The 23,033-nt window shown below is 39.1% G+C and overlaps 1 protein-coding gene across 8 annotated transcripts in view; it reads left to right on the top strand.

Annotated features, from left to right (window-relative positions):
• The first annotated feature begins 17,135 nt into the window (after positions 1-17,135).
• The window catches only part of LOC150086018 (uncharacterized), a 576,308-nt gene continuing 570,410 nt past the window's right edge, over positions 17,136-23,033 (top strand). For 7 of the 8 annotated variants that reach the window (XR_016546988.1, XR_016546987.1, XR_016546984.1 and 4 more), the window contains exon 1: positions 17,341-17,509. The gene's annotated coding sequence lies outside the window, so the exon portion shown is untranslated. Of the gene's footprint in view, positions 17,232-17,340; positions 17,510-23,033 lie in introns of those variants that run through there. The other variant, XR_016546983.1, reaches the window with a different exon arrangement.

The following is a 23,033-nucleotide window of genomic DNA, read 5'->3' as shown; positions in this document are numbered from 1 at the left end:
CAATGTTATTTTGATGTGGTTTCTTACTTTTCAAACCCCTTTTTTCAATTTGAGTCTTTTAATACCTTAATATTACCCTCATGTTGGATCAAAACCTGTGAACCTTGATATTTCACCATATTTGCATATGTTTGATGATGTTGCTGTTGATTCTCCAGGATCCCAGGCAGAAATGATTGACCTCTAAATAAATCATAAAATAAAGCAGCTTTTGTCTGCAATTCCTCTATCCTTGCTATTAGTCTTTCATTATCTATTAGTAATGCTGTGGTAATTACTTCTAAGTCTATCCACTTATCCAACAAAATTTGAAACTGCCTTTGTTACCTTATATATAATCCACTTTTAGTTTTCTAAGCTTAGTAATTAACTCATATATTGAATTTACATCTCCCAGCCTATATTTTTGCTCATGAATGTTACTGATCTAATGATATCACTCTCTCTTACATTGGTTCCTGTGCTTCTCCTACTAATGAAATTCCTGTGCTTCTCCTACTAATGATATATCACTGTAAAAGCTATCTATATCAACCTCCAAATCCCCTTGCTGAAAATCTGCCTCATCCAATGACTTAGGTTCAGAGAATAAACACAAGAAACAATAAAACTCTACCCGCAACAATCGGCAATAAATCTGAATTCAGTAATCCCAGTATAACGATCGACGTCTGTTACACACTATTCAACACCTCAGAAATTCCCCAGACATCAATCCCATTGAGCATCTGTGGTCAGAGCGTATCCGAAATGGCACAGCTGGTGGGATGCTCGCGGTCAGCTGTGGTTAATAATTACCGAAAGTGGTCTAAGGAGGGAAAACCCACAAACTGCCGGCAAGGTGTTGGGTGACCATGGCTCATCGATGCTTGAGGTGTGCGAAGGCTCTTCCGGATGGTACGTAGCAACAGAAAGGCAATTGTGGTGCAACTCGACGGTAATTGTAATGCTGGTGACAGGAGTAATGTGTCACAACACACAGTACACCGAACCCTGCTCCGAGTACCCATACTAACCATGGTTCAACGGGGACAACAACTACAATGGGCACGCGAGCATCGAACCTGGACCTTAAGTGAATGGAAGAAGGTTGTCTGGTCTGATGAATCATCTGTCCTGTTGTACCATGTGGATGGCCAGGTACATGTGCATCATTTACCTGGGGAAGTGATGGCACCTGGATGCACTGTGGGAGGAAAACAAGCCAGTGGTGGTGGTGGTGGTGGTGTCATACTTTGGATGATGTTCTGCTGGGATACCCTGGTTCCAGTCATCCATGTGCCAGGCACTCTGACGTCTACCACCTACCTAAACATCATTGCTGACCAGGTACACCCTTTCATGGCAATGGTCTTCCCCTCTGGCAGTGCCATCTTTCAACCGGATAATGCACCATGCCACACCGCCCAGATTGTTCGAGAATGGTTCGTGGAACATAAGGAAGATTTCCAGATATTGCTCTGGCCTCGAAATTCCCCATACATCAATCCCATCGAGCATCTGTGGTTTGTGTTGGAACAGCAACACCGATCTGTGGCATTTCAACCACAGACTTTACAGGAGTTAAAGGATCTGCTGGTTACATGTTGGTACCAGATACCACAAGACACGTAGAAATCTCGTAGAGTCCATGCCTCACCAGGTACGAGCTGTTTTGGCTGCACGTAGAGGACCAACATCATATTAGGTAGGTGGTCATAATGTTTTGGCTCATCAGTGTATTTGTGTTAGAACATTTGTGGATCCTTATGTTGTTGCTGTTGTAGGGCTTTAGGAGCATCAGCAACTAAGGCCATATTGCACCGTGTATATTGTCTGTAAATTGTGTGTGTTCTGATGTCGATTTTCTGTTTGCTGTATGAAAAATCCGAGTTTCTGGAAGAAAAAAACCATGCAATCCTTGCCTGAGACCAACTAATTCAGCCACGTTGAAAAGGCAAATAAAAATTCCTCACGTCTGCGACGGGACTCAAACTCGTGTCTTTTCCACCCAGTGTAGGGAGGACGGCGACCCTACCAACTGTGCTACCCGCAAGGATATGGATCCTTACATGCTAAAAATAAAATAGAATTTGCAAGATAAGTGGCAATTTAATCGAGCCAATAAAATTTGGGAGGTTTTCTATATATACATTTATCAGCATATGGTGCAGTTTTCTTTGATGCATACTTGTTAAAAATAACTTTATTCCAATTTATGCAACCTGGGCCTAAGACCCATATGCACTCATTCATACACTGGGAGGAAGATAACCACGTTCGAATCCCGTCAGCGATGAGAGAAATTTTTATCGGCTTTTTAGTAGCTGAGTTATTCAGTCTCAAGCATAGATAACAAGGTACCCTCCCCTCCCAGAAACTCGGGTGTTTCTTTCAGGCAAAACAGGCAAATTGGAAAGATAACACACGCAATGCACGAACATAATACACTTGCGTAGTTGAACTAACGTTCTGAATGATCTTAAGTGTGACAGTTATTATTTTTTTTTATGCATTCATTCTAAAATAAAATTTTGATTATGCCCTCTAATTTGTATCAGGCAATTATTTTAAAACTAAAATTTTAAAATAACACGAACTTGCATTAAATTGACAATATATAAAAGTATTGAGCTCGGCCATTAGTTTCTCACCAGTGTATAGCAACTCATGTTATCCACTGGATCGAGTTGACATCTTTGCCACGTGTAGGCTGCCTCAACTATTTTAGAGCTCGATATCTACGTTTCAAAACTTTATTCACAAATGTACTAAAAGCCATAAAATAAACTCTGTTACTAAAAAAGAATTTCAAATTTTCATCATGAATGGAGAACGTCTCCTGCTCCAGACAACACCTCGTAGTTAGGAAAACAGAACATGACACGTAGCCCTGTTTCCATTGCGCTGCATTCATACAAGCCCGATTGGATCAAACCAAGCTGATGCATCCTAAATCTCAGACCATGCCTGGTCAATAGGAAACAAGCCAACAACCCAAATTGCATCCACCTTCTTATTTAGTAATTCATAGCCAAGACGCATGGTAGGAAGGTATAGGCCTACCTCCCACAGAATTTATCCATCTGCTCTTGCCAGATGTTTTCTAATTTATCATTTATCCTCCTCTCCAGGAGGAACTCTGCTGGGTGTTTCCTGCGCCATCCCGCGGACATGACCGGACGCCTGAAACTTCAGTGGGAATGTCTCTTCTCGAAAAAGTACATTAAGCCTGCACGAGCTGCAACGAGATCAGTGGGTATCTTTCCCAGATATGAAGTTTTCTGAGCAATGTAGACAGGCTGGCATGGCCGGTCATGGGGTTTTGTCAATGATATACAAGAATTTTGCTAGCAGGGAAAAGGAGATGATTGTACCTCTGTATAAGGCTATGGTCAGGCGACACCTTGAGTACTGCGTACAGGTCTTCTGGAGGCCTCATTTTAGGAAGGATGTAGATTTACTTGAGCGTGTACAGAGAAGGGCAACAAGATTGGTGACGGGAATAAAGGGATCCTCTTACCAAGACAGGCTTAAGTTCTGCAAATTGCAGTGGCTGGAGACTAGGCATCTGCGCGGTGATCTGATTGAGGTATAGAAGCCCTTAAATAGGTTGAGCACGCTGAATTCTGATGGGATCCTTCCACATGTTCAAATTACGAACCTAAGGGGGCATAAATTCAAATTAAGAAAAGACAGATGTAGAATAGATGTGTGGAAATTTGCTTTTAGCCAGCGGATGGTTAATTGCTGGAACAAACTTCCATCTGTCGTTGTGGAAGTTGATAGGTTAAATAAATTTGAGGAACTGGACAGGCATTTGGAGGGAATGGTGTGTTTTTTTTTTTTTTTTTTTTTTGGCTGATGCTGCATAAGCTCATACACTTGCTTTCTTGCTTCACATGCCACTACTACTACTACTATCACCGGGCCTTCCACAGTGAAACCTGCCAACTAAACTCCAGCAGCATAGATTATAATGAGTACAAATACACACTCATAAAGCAAAATTTAAAGAGGGGCTTTGACACTCCCACTTAACTCTAACAACACTTCACAGCATAGCATAAAGTAATTCAATCATCTGTTTTAATCATTCCACATGTTCTTTAAAATACAAACACTGCCCCAGGCAAACACCCAGACAACTGACGCCCATCACGTATCTGCGAAAGACATTCCAACTTCTCTCAACAGGTGGCCCACACGTCCAGTTTGGGCAGGCGACTCGTTATTAATAGATCCTTAAGAATAGCACTACCATTCTCCTAAATTTCCTTTCTACACTTTCCATTCACTAAAATTACTATGTCGTCTGCGTAGGAAATGATCAAGGAATACTAGCATTAGCATTAACAATAATAGAGGCATACGACGCAAGAAAGCAAGCTTATGCAACATCAGCCAAAAAAAAAACTTTCCATTTCACTCCTCCATTCGTTCCAAATTCCTGTCCAACTCAGCCTTAAATTTATTTAGATTATCAACTTTCACGACAAAAGAATGAAGTCTATTCCACCAATCAACCACCCGCTGGCTAAAGGCAAATTTCCGCACATCTATTCTGCAACTGTCTTTCCTCCGGTTGAATCTATGCCTCCTCAGGTTTTTAATCTGGGCAAGAGGAAGAATCCTATCAGCACTGAGTATGCTCAACCCATTCATGGTCTTATTCACCTCAATTAGATCACCTCATAGGTGCCTACTCTCCAGGCGCTGCAATTTGCAGAACTTGAGCCTTTCTTTATAGGAGCACCCCTTTGTTCCTCTCACCAATCTTGTTGCCCTACTTTGTACTCGTTCTAGAAAGTCTACATCCTTCCTAAAACGAGGTCTCCAGAGCTGTACTCTAGGGATGGTGATTATCGCCTTGTACAACGCGATAATCACCTCCCTGTCCATGCTAGCAAAATTCCTATATATATCATTGACAAGACTCCATGACCTGCCTTGGCAGCCCGTTTGCACTGCACAGCTAACTTCATATTTCACTGCACAATTACCCCCAGGTCTTTTTCAATTTCCAATTCTCTGAGTGTAGTACCACACAGTTGGTACGTTTCTCTTGGGTTATTGCTACCCATATGAAGTACTTTGCATTTGCCAATGTTAAACTTCAGTTACCACTTCTCAGCCCATTTGTCCAACTTAGCTAGATCCAGTTGGAGCAGCATACTGTCTTTACTGTCGTTAACGACCCTGCCCACCTTTGTATCATCTGCAAACTTGGGCACTAATGCTGATATGCATTCATCTATATCAATGATGAATACGGAAAACAACATTGGGCTCAGCACCGAACTCTGGGGAATTCAACTAATAACATTTGTCCATGAAGAGCAGTATCCACTGATTATCACTCTCTGTCGTCTCCCACTCAACCATCCCTTTATCCGTTGTAGCAACTTACCCTTAATGCCATACCTCTCCAATTTGTACAGCTGTCTTAATGTGCATCAGTATCAAAGCTTTCCTGAAATCCAAGTATATGATACCAAAATTATTTTAACTTTCATTTCCTTTGTGATCACATCATGGTGTCCAATCAAATTGGTCAGACAAGACTTCCGTTTAACAAATCCATACTGTGTCTTAACTATTACTGCAGTCTTGTATAGATGATTTTGCAATGCTTCTTTAACCAATGATTCCATTATTTTCCCCAGAACACAAGTTAAACTAATAGGTCTATAGTTACTTGTGTCACCTTTTAAACCCCCCTTTGTGAATTCCTGATACATTTGCACACCTCCAGTCCATGTGGATTTCCCCTGAGTCCAAGGAAGGTCTCATAATTAAGGCTAAGGGTTTTCTTACTTCTTTGCTGCTTCCTTTCATATAATTGGATAGATGCAGTCCACTCCAGGTGCCTTCCTTATGCTTAACTTCAACAATTTCTCCTACACTTTGCTCTCAGTTGTTATGACAAAATCACTTAGCTCCTCTTAGAGTTGAATAAACGTCTGGCATTTTCCTCATTGAAAATACCCCTCATCTGTGGATGTAGATGCAAAATACCATTCAGTTTATCAGCTACCTGAGCATATCATCAATCGTCAACCCATCTAAGTTAATTGGTCCATTCTGATTCATTCCTTTCCTTCAGAGTTTACATAATTAAAGAACTGTTTGCATCCTTTGCCAAAGATTTCTCGTAATCTGCCTTCGCCTGCCTAACCGCCTTTGTGACTTGATTACAGACAAGCTTTTATCTGTTTTTTTTTTTTTTTTTTTTTTTTTGGCTGATGCTAGATAAGCTCATACGCTTGCTTTCTTGCATCACTTGCCACGATTACTGTTAGTATTACTATTACTATCTGCCATAGGCTTTTGTGTCACCTGATAATTTCTATGCATCCTATACATTTTATTATCTGCTATGAGCCTCATTAATTCATCTGACATCCGTTTAGGCCAGAACCATAAACAGTATTTCTTAGTTGGAATGAAAAGCCTAGTATCCTCCAAGATTAAATCCCTGAAGGCTTCCCATTTAGAATTGAACGTTGGTAACATCATCAGTTGATTCCACTGTACAGAATTTATAAACTGTTTGAGACCCCTGTCTCAAAGGCAAAAGCTGTTCCCTTTAACCTTTATGGTAGTTACATCTTTAAGTAATTCCAATACTACATTGTGATCACTGTCTTCCATTGGTCCCTTTATCTGCAAATTCTTAATGCGTGAATAATCGTTGCTGATAATGAGACAACAGTGTTACTCCCTCTAATTGCCTCTCGAACATGCTGCTATGTAAAACAGTCATCCAATAAATATCCAATATTCTACGTCACGCTCCAGGAATTGGTATAAAACAATACTTGATTTATTTCTCCCGATGTCGTGCTGTCGTGGTTAAAATAGTGAGTAGAATCGAAGAGGTGGAAAGGATATTGTTCGAGTCCTTTTTACGGGAATAATTTTCACGGGCCTTTTGTGAGACCTACTCACCTGTGTGAGACCGACTAACTCAGCGGTTATGCAAAACGACAACGGCTGGGTTAGTCGGGCTCTTTCAGAAGAGGGTAGCTTGATCTTTATTCCCAGAAACTCGTGTTTTGTGTCCATCAAAGAGAAAATCGACTACACAACACACGCAATTTACAGAAAGTAATCACGGAACAATATAGTCTTTGTCGCTGACGCTTTTAAAATTCTACTACAACTACAATATCGTGGGTAGCACTGTTCGTAGGATCGCCATCCTCCCCACACCTGGTGGAAAAAGACCCGAGTGCGAGCCCTGTCGATTAGTGGGGTAATTTTTTTGTGTTTTTTTCACAAGGTGGGTGATCTAGTCGGTTAATTTACAGTGGCTGCAGTCAGAGGCAAAAAAGTGATTCTTGCGCTGCTTCTAATAGAATGAGAAGGAGCATGGAAAGCAAGACACTTAGGATTCTCAGGACTGTTGGGAGCCAGAGTGGAACAAATAAATACACGGGCTGTGTTAGGGTAACTAAGAGTAAAAACAAGTGCATGTATATCAATGATAGGGGTTTAGTTAATAAATTTGATGAGCTTGAAGAGCTAGTCAAGACATCAAAGGCAGATTTTGTTGGGATATCAGAGGTGTGGTGTCACACAGACATAAGCAGTGCAGAATTGGAATTTGGGTGTACAATGTGTACAGAAAGGACAGATAGAACAGGAAGGGAGGAGGTGTTATGCTGTTAGATAAGAAACACATAAAATCTAAGGAAGTGCTTCCAATTGATGTTGGTGAACAATGCAATATTGAGTCTCTTTGGTGTGACATAAGCAGTTGGCAAGGAAAATTGAGAGTAGCTGTGTTTTATAGGCCTAATGAATCTTATGAGTATAATTAGCAATTGTGCAGAGAAATAGAGTGGGCCAGTAAATCAGAATGTATTATAATGGGGTATTTGTGCTTTCCAGATATTGACTGGAACTGTTGATGGAACTGGAACACTCACTCACACACTAGCAACACTTTTTTGTATTTATAGGATGACTGTTTTGTTCAGCAACATGTTTGAGAGGCGACCAGAGGGAGTAATACTCTCGATCTGATTATCAGCTGATTATGTGTGCATTAAGAATTTGCAGGTAAAGGAACCACTTTGTGGCAGTGATCACAGTGTAGTGATATGGGAATTACATAAAGATGTAACTACCTTTAAGGCTAAAGAGAAGGGCTTTTGCTTTCGGAAAGGTGACTACGGGTGCCTCAGACAGTTTTTAATTCTGTAGAGTGGGATCAACTGATGATGTTCCCAAAGTTGAATTCTAAATGGGAAGACTTCAGGTCTTAATCTTGGAGGCTGGTAGGCTTTTCATTCCAACCAAGAAATACTGTTCAAGGTTCAGGCCTAAACGGATGTCAGATGAATTGATAAGGATTGTGGCAGAAAAGAAAAATGTATGGGATGCATATAAATTATCAGGTGACACAGCAGTCTATAGCAGATATAAGATTGTCTGTAATTAAGTCAAAAAAGAGGTTAGGCAGGCGAAGGCAAATTACGAGAAATCTTTTGCAAAGGATGTAAAGAAAAACAGCAAAGAGTTCTTTACTTATGTAAAGTCTAGAAGGAAAGGGATGAATCGGATTGAACCACTTGACCTAGATGGGTTGACAATTGATGATCATGCTCAGGTTGTTGATAAACCGAATGAGTATTTTGCCCCTTCATTTACACATGAGGAGTTATTCAATGCGGGGAACACCAGAAGTTTATTAAACTCTAACAAGGAGTTTAGTGATTTTGAAATAACTGAGATGAAACTGGAACAAATTATTGAAGTTAAATATAAGGAAGTCACCTGGGGTGGACTGAATCTAGTCAGTTGTATGAAAGGAAGCAGCAAAGGAAGTAAGTAAACCCTTAGCCATAATTATGAGTACTTCCTTGGACTCACGGGAGGGCCCCATGGATTGGAGGTGTGCAAATATATCACCCATTCACAAAGCGAGTTAAAGAGGTGACACAAGTAACTACAGACCCGTGAGTTGTACTTGTGTTCCTGGGAAAATAATGGAGTCACTGGATAAAGAAGTATTATACGATCATCTAGACAAGACTTCAGTAATAGTTAAGACGCAGGGCGTGTTTGTTAAAGGGAGGTCTTGTCTGACCAATTTGATTGGATACTATGATGTGGTCACAACGGAACTGAATGTCAAAAATAATTTTGATATCACATACTTGAATTTGAAGAAAGCTTATGATACTGCTGCAGATGGAAGACTGTTGTACAAATTGGAGTAGAATGGTATTAACGGTATGTGGCTACACAGGATAAAAGGGTGGTTGAGTGGGAGAAGACAGAGGGTGGTAGTCAATGGACGCTGCTCTTCATGGACTAATGCTATTAGTGGAGTCCCATAGATTTCCGTGTTGTCCCACTGTTGTTTTGTATATATTTGAGTGATATTTAAGGAGGTATATCAGGCTTAGTGTTGAACTTTGCAGATGATACGAAGGTTGGCAGGGTTGTTAATGACAGTAAAGCAGTGTGCTACTGCAACAGGATCGAGAAAATTTGGGGAGATGGGCTGAGAAGTCGTAACTGAAACTTAACATTGACAATTGCACAGTATTGCATATGAGTAGCAATAACCCGAGAGAAACGTACCGACTGTGTGGTACTACACCTAGCGTCGTAGAAAATGAAAAAGACTTGGGAGTAATTGTGCAGTCAGATATGAAGTTCTCTGAACAGTGCAAACGGCTGCCAGGCCAGGTTATTTAGTCTTGTGAAAGATATATAGGAATGTTGCTAGCAGGAACAGGGAGGTGATTATTTCGTTGTAGAAGGAAATTGTCAGGCCTAACGTAGAATACTGTGTACAAGTCCGGAGGCCTCATTTTATGAAGCATGTAGGGTTGCTACACTGGTGTGCAAAACTTAAGGACCAACACTATTTCTAAAGGTTAAAACCACAAAATCTTTACTTAAGGTACTCTTTACTGATGAGAGTAAATTGAGTCTCAGCAGCGATTCTGAACGTCAGCTAATCTGGCGAGAGTTTGGCGCATGGTGTCACCCTGCTATCATCACTGAAAGGGATGGATATGGCAGTCGAGGTGTTCTCGTCTGGGGAGGCGTTATCTTGGAATGACGTGGACAACTCTAGATACTGGAAGGAGGTATTGTAACTGGTGCACGCTACTGTACTGAGTTAATTCTTTCCCGTGTGCGTCTGGTACGAGGTGCCATTAGCCCCTGAGTTCGTGTTTATGGATGATAACTCCACACCCCATTGCACTGCAGCTGTTGCTATGCTTTTTAAAGTGAGGACGTTGTTCGTATGGATTGGCCTGTCCGTTCTGTCGTTTTAAATCCCATCGAACACATAATGGACGCTCTGAAGAGAGGCCTAGCGGCATTTCCACACCTACCAGAAAATGTTCACCAGATGAAGATATGCGTTCCCAGAGGAATGGACTATGCTCCGTGAAAAACCTATCAACAATATTGTTCTAAGTATGGACAGGTGGTGCAAAGTCTGCCTCTACATTAGTTGTGGCCATATCTCTTACTGAGGGCTACTTCTTCTCTTCTCTTTGTTCCATTTTGGCACTGATGAATCTGTATCATGGCAGCCAGTGCTATGTTGGCATTTTTGAAGTCCCTCTCTACCGTTTTGTTTCCGTTGTTGTTTCGTTCATCATTTCTGTACCTCACGAGGTTTCTTTGGTATGCATTTCCCATATCCAGGCTACTCCTATGAGAAGCTACAGGTAAAAATCTGACTGGTCCTTAAATTTTGCACAGCAGTAAAGTGTAAAGTGTGTTTAGGGTCAAGCGGCACCAGGGGTTTCCTCCATCTCCGCGTAGTTTACATTGTGGGTGAACCAGTTGACTGGAAAAGCCAGAGATTTAAAAGTGTATGGACTTTGTAAATATTTGATGCCTTGTACCGTTGTTCATCTGGTCATTTAGCCGCCAGACCCTACTGAGGCCCGACGTTGTCCCACTTTAGCCCCGTGGAGGCAGACCAGGTACTCCCTAGTATATAGTTCACTGTGGCAGGTCCTGCCACCTAATTTCCTAAGATTTCAGTGGCTAGGACCTTTAAAAAAAAAAAAAATCGCGTACGCGTCGCGGGGAGTGCTAGAAGTCCAAAATGTTTGCACAGCAGTGTAGAACCAGTACAAAGAAAGGAACAAGATTGGTGAGGGGAATGAAGGGGTCCTCTTATCAAGAAAGGCTTAAGTTCTCCAAATCGCAGCGCCTGGAGAGTAAGCACCTTCGAGCTGATCTGATTGAGGTGTATAAAACCTTGAATAAGTTCAGAAAGCTGAATACTGATGAGTTTCTTCCTCTTGCTCAGATTAAGAACCTGAGGGGTCATAAATTCAAATTGAGGAAAGACAGTTGTAAATAGATGTTTGAAAATTTGCCTTTAGCCAGCGGATGAATGATTAGTGGAACAGACTTCCATCTTTTATTGTGGAAGTTGATAGCCTAAGTAAATTTAAGGTTGAGCTGGACAGGCATATGGAACGTATGGGGGGGGGGGTGAAAAAGGAGGGTTTGTTTTGGCTGATGCTGAATAAGCTTGCTTGCTTGCATTGCATGCCTCTAGTAATGCTAATTCCTCGTTGTCTCGAAATGAAATAACGTCTAGAATCTGTCTGTCTGTATGCTAAAATGGGATTCATCGTAAAACAAACTGTACCCCATTTGTCAGGGCTCCGTGTTACGTGTTCACAGAATGAGTTTTGACGGGCGCTGCGGTGGTTTGGGGTTAATGGTTAGAAATCACTGACTTCCTCGCGTATAGTCCACTTGAAGTGAGTTTTTTTTAACACATTTCGGTTGGAGATATTTTGAAATGTGGCAAAACCAAGAGATAGCTGATGACAAGTCAAGACAGTTTAGTATTCCGTCTTGCTGTTAGAGCGGTCTGTTCTGGTTGACGAACCCCTCGGGAGTCCTTGGACAGCTCTTCTTTTAATGGTTCCTGTCTTCTGAAACTGCTTTCATAATGCCGTGACGACCCTGCGTGTCACTTTAAGTCCGCCTGCGAGGCTGCTAATGTCCAACGGCCTGCCATCTGAAAGAATTATCTATCAGACGATCAGTTACCATCCTGATTACTGGAGACATCGCTATCCCGGGGCTCACATCTGGTGAGCTGGATATCATCATTCTTCTCTTTCTTGGTGATTCCCTTCTACTTTCTCTTTTTCTCTTGTCCACTTGATGTGAATCAGAATTTTTTTTTTTTTTGGCTGGTGCAGTATAAGCCTCAATCTTCCTTGCACCATATGGCTAATAATAATAATAATAATAATAATAATAATAATAATAATCTTCTGAGCAAACAAAAAAAAAAAACGAGAATGAAGTGATGTGGTCGCAACTTGTGTTTATATACGAATGAAAAATATGCATAATGCGCTGCTCTGTAAGGTGGTAGATCGATTTTTTTTGGATAATCAGAATTTGGATAATCAGAAGCAAAAGGCTCAAGCTAATGGAAGTGCTGTGGCTCAGAACAGAACTGAGGGGGGCAGTTGTCCTCTGACTCACGGCCTTATAAAATGCACTGTTTGCTTGATGTTTGCAGAGCAATCGGGTACGGGACATGATACTGCCAAGGGGGATGTCTTTGTGTGTGCGCGATGCAAGGAGTGTATCGATATCAGGCAACAACTCGGCGTTCTTGTGGGCCTATATGAGAGCTTGAAGGACAGGGTGGATGCCCTCGAAGAAACTAAATTGAGGGGCCCATCAAGCTCTCAGCTGCCCACATCAACGCCAGAGCTTGCACTTGGGCATCGCGTGACACAGAGACAACCCCTAAGGCAGAATGCGCTGGTCCCGAAGGAACTAGTAGTTGTTGGTGACTCTATTGTCAGGGAAACGGGGAACATGCTTTATAAAAAAAGATAGGTGGAACAGGACCAGGGTATGTCTGCCAGGGGCAAAGGTTGATGACGTTGTAGAGCGAATATCATCTTTTAAGGGCACAAAAGGTGATATAGTTGTACACGTTGGCACTAATAATATTAAGAGTAGGAGACCGGCAGAATTACTTAACAAGTACAGGTCACTGTTGAACAAAAGCCGAGAATTAGGGTTGAATTTGAAAGTGTCTGCAATTCTGCCCAGACACGATAGGAGGGAGTATATGATGAGAGCCTTGTCGATCAATTCGGCCCTGGAAAGATTGTGCAAGGCTCAAGGGGTAGAATTTTATTCAGCCTGGACTGTACTTGTTAACAGGAGAGATTGCTTCTACAGGTATGGGATACACTTAAATAGAAAGGGTGCAAGAATATTTGCTGATGCTATCGAGGCAGTGTTAGGTGGGTCGGAAAACTGCTAGCTTGGGGGGGGGGAGACAAAGACCAATAGATTGACAGTAGCCACTGGCAGAGGTGAAAGAGATTCTTGCACTGCTTCTATTAGAATGAGCAGAAGCCTGAAAAACAAGATGCATGGTATTTCAGAGACTGCTGGGAGCCATTGCGGTACAAGTAAACACATGGGTTGTGTTAGGGTAGCTAAGAATAGAAACAGGTGCAGGTATACTTGCGTGTACACCAATGCTAGGAGTTTAGTAAATAAATTTGATGAATTTGAGGTATTGCTCAAAACATCAAAGGCAGATATTGTTGGGATATCAGAGACGTGGTGTCACACAGATATAAGGGATGCAGAACTGCAATATGGGGAGTACAACGTCTACAGAAAGGATAGACAGGATAGGAAGGGAGGAGGGGTTATGCTATTAGTTAAGAAACACATAAAAACCAAGGAAGTGAAGCCAGTCGACATCGCTGGACAGTGCAGTGTGGAGTCAGTTTGGTGTGACATAAACATTGGGAGATCAAAATTGAGAGTAGGAGTGTGCTATAGGCCTAATGACTCTGATGAGTATAATAAGGAACTGTACAGGGAAATAGAGTGGGCCAGTAAATCAGAGTGTCTTATAATGGGAGATTTTAATTTCCCAGATATTGACTGGAATTTGGGGGCTGGTTACTCACACACTAGCAAGGCTTTTGTGGATTTATTGGATGATTGTTTTCTACATCAGCATGTTCGGGAGGCAACTAGAGGGAGTAATACTCTTGATTTGATTATCAGCAGTGATTCTTCATGCATTAAGAATCTGCAGATAAATGAACCACTAGGTGGCAGTGATCACAGTGTGCTGAAGTGGGATTTACTCAAAGAGGTAACTACCATTAGGGGTAAAGGGAAGGGTTATTGCTTCCGTAAAAGGCGACTACGATGGACTGAGACAGTATTTCAATTCTATACAGTGGGACCAACTGATGATGTTACCAACAGCAAATTCAAAATGGGAAGCATTCAAAGAACTTATCTTGGAAGCTACTAGGCTTTACATACCAACTAAGAAATATTGTTCAAGGTTTAGGCCAAAATGGATGTCAGATGAACTAATGAGGCATATGGCAGAGAAGAAAAATGCATGGGATACATACAAATTAACACATGACACAGAAGCCTATGATAGATACAAGTTGATATGCAACCAAGTTACAAAGGAGGTTAGGCAGGCGAAGGCAGATTACGAGAAATCCTTGGCAAGGGATGCAAAGAAAAACAGCAAAGAGTTCTTTACTTATGTAAACTCTAGAAGGAAGGGGATGAATCAGATTGGTCCACTTGATATTGATGGGTCAAGTGTTGATGATCCTGCTCAGATAGCTAACAAACTAAATGAATATTTTGCATCGACATTTACACATGAGGAGTTATTCAGCGAGGGGAATGCCAGAGGTGTATTCAACTCTCGCAGTAAGCTACAGAATCTTGAAATAACTGGGAGTAAAGTGGAGGAGAAATTGTTGAAGATAAACACAAGAAAGGCACCCGGGGTGGATGGGATCTATCCAGTTATATTAAAGGAGGCAGCAAAGGAAGTAAGCAAACCCTTAGCCATAATTATGAGAGCTTCCTTGGACTCAGGGGAGGTACCCATAGACTGGAAATGTGCAAATGTGACCCCAATTCACAAAGGAGGATCAAAGGCTGACACAAGTAATTATAGACCTGTGAGCTTAACTTCTGTTCCAGGAAAATTAATGGAGGCACTGGTTAAAGAAGCACTGCAGGATCATTTAGACAAGACTTCAGTTATAGCTCAGACACAGCATGGTTTTGTTAAGGGGAGGTCTTGCCTGACCAACTTGATTGGATACTATGATGCAGTCACAAAAGAACTGGATGCAGGGAATAACTTTGATATTATATACTTGGATCTTAGAAAGGCTTTTGATACTGTTGCACATGGAAGACTGCTACACAAATTGGAGCAGTGTGACATTGGAGGCAAATTGCTGCTATGGATAAAGGGGTGATTGAGGGGGAGAAGACAGAGAGTGGTAATCAATGGACACTGATCATCGTGGACTGATGTTATTAGTGGAGTCCCTCAGGGCTCAGTGTTGGGTCCATTATTGTTTTCTGTATTTATAAATGATATTGATGATGTTATATCGGGCTTAATGTCCAAATTTGCAGACGATACAAAGGTTGGCAGGGTTGTCAAGGACACTGCTGACACTATGCTGCTGCAACAGGATCTGGAAAGGTTGAGCAGATGGGCTGAGAGGTGGCAAATGAAGTTTAACATTGACAAATGTAAAGTACTACACATGGGAGACAGCAACCCCAGAGCAATGTATCAACTCTGTGGTACTACACTGACAGTGGTAGAGAATGAAAGGGACTTGGGGGTGGTTGTGCAGGCAGATATGAAGTTCTCTGAGCAGTGCAGACGGGCTGCAAGAGTAGCTCATGGAGTATTGTCTATGATATACAGGAATTTTTCCAGCAGGGATAAGGAGGTGATTATTCCATTGTATAAGGCGATGGTCAGGCCACACCTAGAGTACTGTATACAGGTCTGGAGGCCTCATTTCAAGACGGATGTAGAGCTGCTGGAACGAGTACAAAGAAGGGCAACAAGATTAGTGAATGGAACAAAGGGGTGCTCTTACGAAGAAAGCTTAAGTTTTGCAAATTACAGTGTCTGGAGACTAGGCACCAGCGAGGTGATCTGATAGAGGTGTATAAAGCCTTGAATGGTTTAAGCATGCTCAATGCTGATGGGATTCTTCCTCTAGCTCAGAAAAATCACCTGAGAGGGCATAAATTCAAATTGAGGAAAGACAGATGTAGGATAGATGTGCGGAAATTTGCCTTTAGCCAGCGGGTGGTTGGTTGGTGGAACAGACTTCCATCCCTTGTGGTGGACGTTGATAGCCTAAATAAGTTTAAGGCTCAGCTGGACAGGTATTTTGAACGAACAGAGGGGTGAAGTGGAAGTGGGTTTTTTTTTTGGCTGATGCTGCATAAGCTTACTTTCTTGCATCAAATGCCTCTACTAATGCCAATGCTAATGCTAATTTGCATTTCAGAATCCTTATTATATCAATTATTCGCTTTCTTCGACACTGTTCATAATAAAATATTCATGAAATACATTTTGTCCTGTCAGTTTTCTCAAGCAGTGTATATTCATACCCGAATATAGAATTCCGTTTCAGAATATTTTGAAGACTAAATGTACAAGGCATAACCAATATTACATAGTTAATTTCAACCCATAACATATTAATTAGTCTTGTGCATTTAGCTCCAAAATATTATCATTATTTTCACCATTTGACAACTCTCAAACTGTGATATTAACTTCGCAACCGTGATGGCATGTGTGCATTATCTGCTGGCCCACCGATGAGTGAGCCAACAAGCTCCGAACCGCGGCTGGGTGGTGGTGCCCACTTAGAATAAATAACAGTAGTCTCATCTACTAGAGAATCGTTATTTATTTGAAGTAGTGCAATACCTGGTATTTCGTTGTGAAGGTAGCCACAATATGACATAAAATAAAACGATGCCGTTACACTACTTATGTAGTTAAATTCATGGGTCAACTATGGTGTATTTACAGAAATATTATATCCGTTTAAGAATATAATGTGTTATTTCAGACCACTATTATGAAGAATATAATAGTGGTCTGAAAAATATCATAAATTTTTAATATTTCTAATTACCGTGAATCCATGTTTTTATAGTAAGAATAATGCTTTCTGCCATTCTAATTTTAGTTTTTCCTGTATCATACCGTAAAGCGGGTATTGAGGTATGCAATAATTAAAATTCCGGGATGCGGGAATCGTGTAGCGGCAGCCTAGAGTAGCAGCGCCACCTAAGGGGATCAAGCTCTGAAGAAATTTCGGTATTTCACCGGTTTCATTCATATATCTAATACGTTAAAAAGAATTATTCAAAGAGTAAGGGATTGTTCATTATTTTATATATTTTTGTATTTGTGTGCAATTGAGCGTCAGTAAGGAAAGAATATGGAATTGTATATATGTATATATATATATTTTATATGTATAGTGAACAGTGATTGAAGTTTTTGAGGTGGTGTATATTAAACACCTGTGTAATCCATTGCTACTGTGACGGAGATTACGCTTGGAATAAGCTTTGCTGTGAACACAAAAATCATCGAACGCGAGGAACGTTCTTTCCAACTTCGGAATATTCTGTTTGTATACTGGGAGTAAGCTATGATATGATTACTTATATTTTGTGGAATTCTTAATATACCAGAAATATGTATATACACTTCTGTTGTCCTTTAAATAACATTGATTCTTAAAAATTCATATGTGTGTACTAGCATTAGGCGTGTATCCGTTGGGTGAGCTTGGCGTATTTATTGATTATCAAGTGTGTATACTTTGGAAAGCTGGGATTTTGTTCGAACGTAAGACTTGGAATGGAGCTGCTTTGCAGAATTTTAAAATGTTGTTGAATAGTGATGCTAGATTTGTAAAAGTAGTTTTCTTAATTAAATTTCTGCTTTAATAGTTAAAATTCGCAATAAGTGTCTTTTTAATGCTTATCCATCAGTTAAATTTTGTTTTATATCTTTTAAGCAGATCATCCGTTTCATTGTAATACCGTTTCTTGAAACGAATAGAATTAACTGAAAGAAAATTCCATTGTTTTTTTACTTGCTTGTAGGAAACCGTACTTCAGAAGCGATGCATGCTAATTGTATATAAAAATGCGCTATTGTATTAAGAATTCTTTCCTTTTACAAGTACTGAATATTCATTACCTGTTCCAGCATTTAGCCAGAGCCAAGGTACAAGTATCCGTATTATCCTTATTGTAACAGCTTTGTAATTTAAGATTTGAGAAAAACATCTATTTAATATTTAAACACTTGCTTCCTGTCATGTTTTTAGTTGGGCCTTCATGTGAAGAGATGAACGTGCCGAAAATGTACTTAAGCTGATTATTACATATTATTGCACGTTTTAAGATAATTATTAAAATGAAATATTTTTGAATTCCTAATAGCGTCAGATAGATAATTCACTTAGCCCTTATGTAGAAATATTTTCTTTCATGAAATGTATAAAAGAATGTTTTAAATAACACAATTTGAATCATTCCCTTTTATTAAATATTTGCTGTGTCAGACAGCATTTTGAGTTCATCATGTTACAGTGGTGAAACACATCGCATTTCAATATTATTCATCTTTAATCAAGTTTTTGGAACCTTTTAAAGTACATTATAGCATGAGGTAACTAATGATATAGAGTCCCTGCTGTACTTGGACTCTGCAAGAAAGATAGCACCAGACCTTCGAAAATTAAACTTAAAACCTTTTTAAAATATATCATTGTTTTAAATTTTGTGCAAAAATTAAAAACGAAAGGAATATAAAGGCATAAATTACTAGAAACCTCAAAGTTTCATGCCACAATAAAAGCAGTCAGAGTGCTTTAGTTGTCATATTAGTGAGTCATACAAGTGGATCTTCATTTTCATGTCTCACTGAATTAACTGCTTGAGAATCCTATGTTATAAACATTCAGTGCTGATTGGTTTCCTAATGGAAACCATTAAGCACTGAATGTAGCTCCACTTGCTTATCACTAACAGAAATGAGTGCTGCTCTTTGCACCACTTATTTCTGTAATAAGTTTTGCAGTACTCTTTGTGGAGTGTGTGCTTTTATAGCCTTGATTGCATGTTATTGAGCTTAAAATCATAATGATGTCATGCTTAGATTTATCCTGTTAAATTACACGAGGACATTGAATTTTATTTTACTTCATGAAAAAATATGCAGTTACATTTAAGAAACAACAACAGAAAACATGGTTGTAATTACTTTTGTACACCAATGTATTTTAGTTATGCATAGATCCTCATTATTATGAGTACCAGCTGCAACCCATGAAAAACTGAGTTGTTTAACACTACCCAGGGGGACACTGTGTTGGAGGCTATACACTATTTTTTCTGTACCAACTTATAACAAAAATTTTCTTTATAGTCTGTTTCCTGACATTTCATCAGTCATTTTGAACAAACATTCCAGCAGTAATGAATGATAATTTCTTAATTTTTTTACTTATGTGGTTCATGGTTTGCATTCTAAGTTTAAATGGAAATTTTAAAAATTTCTTAAACAAATACTAAAGCTCTTAAGAAAGTAGTTGCCATCACTGGCTATTTTTAATTAAAAACTTTTTTTACATAACATCTGCAAGTTTAATCACTGTAAATTGTCTGTCCCAGTGTGTCTCCTAATGGATTAATAAACAAAATAATTATAATAAACAGATAATAATAAAGTAGATCTTTTATATGTTTGATTTCTGAACTAAAACATGTACCCAATTATTAATAATAATGGTCAACATGATTTTTTTCTCTACTAACATAGCTGTTTGCAGTCATTTTTATGCATAGATTTTAAAATTTTGAAAATTTCATATCTCATCAGTTTCTACATATAAATGTGTTTAGTTGTAATATGTATATCATACTACATTGTAAGAAAGTATATATGAAGATTAAGTACTATATTTGATGACCACTCTTATAACATGTGAAGTTTAATATAATTTATTAAGCTTATTGTCCAAACCACTATACATTTAAGGTGACATTTCAGGCACTTTACTGATACCCATCATCGGCAGATGGGTATCAGTAAGATGCCTAAAATGTCACCTTAAATGTATAGTGGCTTGGGCCATAAGCTTAATAAATTATATTAAACTTCACATGTTATAAGAGTGGTCATTAAATATAGTAATTAATCTTCATGTAATGCCTTCATGGCCATGTAATGTCCTTCCCTAACTATATTAGATCTAAAGTAGATATGACATCGATCTGTTATATTAGATGAAGATGTGTTTTTATGTTCTCATAGATGGCAGTAACATTGAGGAGGGTTAATGTGGTCAAACCTTGTCTGCCTCCCACCTTTCTTTTTCTTTCAATAACAGAAAGGTAGTTATAGTGCAAGTATGTGTACAGTTTATCTACATCTGTTACATATGTTTTTTGTACTACATATTTGTTATTTAGCCCGTGACCACCAAATATGGAGGATGCGGAAAGGTCAGGGAATGACCACCGCATATTCCTGGAGCAATATGGCCTTAGTTGCTAATGCTCCTAAAAACCAAATAACAACATTTGTTATTTAGTAAAAAACAAATATTACATATTCGTTTTTTCCATGTTTTGCTTAGCATTGTATTGTTAAAATATTTAAGCAATAGTAGAGGAAGTGTCTGATTCATCCTGACAGTTTCTGCTGTGTGTGAATGGTTTACAACAAAAAACTCTGAGGAAGAAAATCTACAATATTACTAAATGTGCATGTTCTTTGTACTTTAGTTGCAAGGTTGATGATCAGCATAAAACTTGGGCTCCACATATGTGTTATATTACCTGCACCACAAGTCGCCCGTGACCACCAAATACGGAGGATGCGGAAAGGTCAGGGAATGACCACCGCATATCCCCGGAGCAATATGGCCTTAGTTGCTAATGCTCCTAAAAACCAAATAACAACAACAACAACAGCACCACAAGTCTGAGGATATGGCTAACCGTTGGTGAGAACTGTGCAACTATATTGATGATTACTATTTCTTCATGACAGAAATATCAGGGATGTACAGAAAAAGCAAGCACAGCATGAAATACTCTAATATAATCATCTGCAGTTAGGGCCGTTCCATGTAATGAAGACCTGCCAGTATCTGATCCCCAAAATTATGGAATAAGGGTTACCAACCAGAAAATTATAACATGCCACACTTAATCAAGCAAGAAGAGTTGAATGATTTATTTTGTGATTTAAACTTCTTTAAAGAGCAAGCAGAACTCCCAGGTTCTAGGTTACAGTGATGGAAATTACTTGAAGCAGGAAGTAAAATTAGATTATATTGAAAATGTCAGTGTTTTCAAAATATTTTGTTAAGAAAGATGCTATGTGTTTCTGTAAAAAAATTACTGATTGGAGGAAAGCATATGGTAGAAAGCAATCTTGCTATCAATAAAAGTACATGACATGCTAATCAACATTTGAATATAATTAGGTTTAACGTAATAATGAATTTTTCCCAATTGTGCGATATTTAATAGACATTTCTGGAACTTTTAGCACAGAATTCAAAGAAAACATTTTCAAAAACAGCTATTAGGAGTTTCATGTGGATGGAGTAGATTAAGCATGAATTTCTTAAATATTGTTTGGGTTGAATTGACCCCATGCAACTGACTCAGGTTTAAGATAATTGGATTAATCATTGGTCTACAGGAAGTTTCACAAAATACTGTTTTCAGTTTGTGGGATAGTTGTGCAACAGAAAAACATTATATTGTGCAGTAGTGGTAAAAGAGGGAGGAATTTTTACTACAAGTAATATAAATGTTTTTATGGTTGAACGAAAAAAAAGATTCTTCACTCTTGGATTAATGAAGAATTTTGATAAGGCTCTGGATAAAGAAGGAAATGGATTCTGTTACCTAAGGGGAAGTGTTTTCCACTGAAACAGATGCAAAACTGAAGGAAGGAATTTTCATTAGTTCTCAAGTAAAGAAACTCCTTGAAAAAAAACATATCCTGCAGCTTTTCTTCAAATATTTGAAGAAAAGCTGCAGGATACTGAACCAGCCATTTAAATCATTTAAAGCAGTTGTGCATGGCTTTCTTGAAAGAAGGAAAGATGATTATGACTCTTTGGGTGTCATCTTTGCTATAGTGTTATAAAAATATGGTTTGTTTCGGGATATTTTAGGTGCAATAAAAATATGGACTGGATTGTGAAATGTCTTTGAAAATTCATTTTCTTCATTTCCATCTCAGGTTTTTTCCCTAAGAATTTATAGATGTAAGTGATGAGGAAAGGAAATGGTTTTCATTGACCTTGGTACTTCTTTTCCATTATGGACATATCCACAATAGAAAAGCAGTACCAAGGTTGCTGGAATTCTACCATGATAAGAGCTGCCTCCTGCTTTTTAAGTGGGAAAGCAAAATGGGCTATAAGAAAAATTCTCTGAGTAACAAACATTTCTAAGGAAATAGAATATATGTAGTACATTATATTTTTGATGAAGTATTTTAAAATGAATGATTCATTTTAAAGATGCCCTTTGATAACCATTCTTTGTCTTCCTCCACTCAACCATTCCTTTTCCATAGCAATAACTTGTCCCTAATGTGACACCGCTCCAACTTCTACAGCAGTCTTTTATGTACCATACTAACAAAAGCTTTTCTGAAATCATATTTTTTTTGCATCCATTTCCTTTCATATATCGAACAAAATTGGTCAAACAGGATCACCCCTTAAATCCAACCTGCAACTTCAGTAGAAATGTATTCCTGTTTATATTGTCCTGTATTAGGTTAATATAGACAGGACTACATTCTGCCATCCTCGCCACTAAATTCTTAATGTGTGTCTGTAGATGCAAAATACCTATTCAGTTTATATCTACTGTAGGCATCTATATAACCCGATAATTTATATGCATTCCATCACTGGCTATGTAAATAAATGACTGACGGTTATATGCATAGTTGGAAGTTTGTTCCAACAATGAGCAACCTCCTGGCTGAAGGCAAATTTTCACACGTCTGTCCTGTAACCATCCTTCCTCAATTTGAAATGATGCCCCCTCATGTATGTAATCTGAGGAAGGAAGAGAAGAGCATTGAGCTTACTCAGTCCACTAAAATCATTAACACC

This window comes from Mastigoproctus giganteus, chromosome 5 (assembly GCF_048544385.1).
Source record: "Mastigoproctus giganteus isolate SK-2022 chromosome 5, ASM4854438v1, whole genome shotgun sequence".
NCBI lineage: Eukaryota > Metazoa > Arthropoda > Arachnida > Uropygi > Thelyphonidae > Mastigoproctus > Mastigoproctus giganteus.
This window is presented reverse-complemented; position numbering and strand designations above follow the sequence as displayed.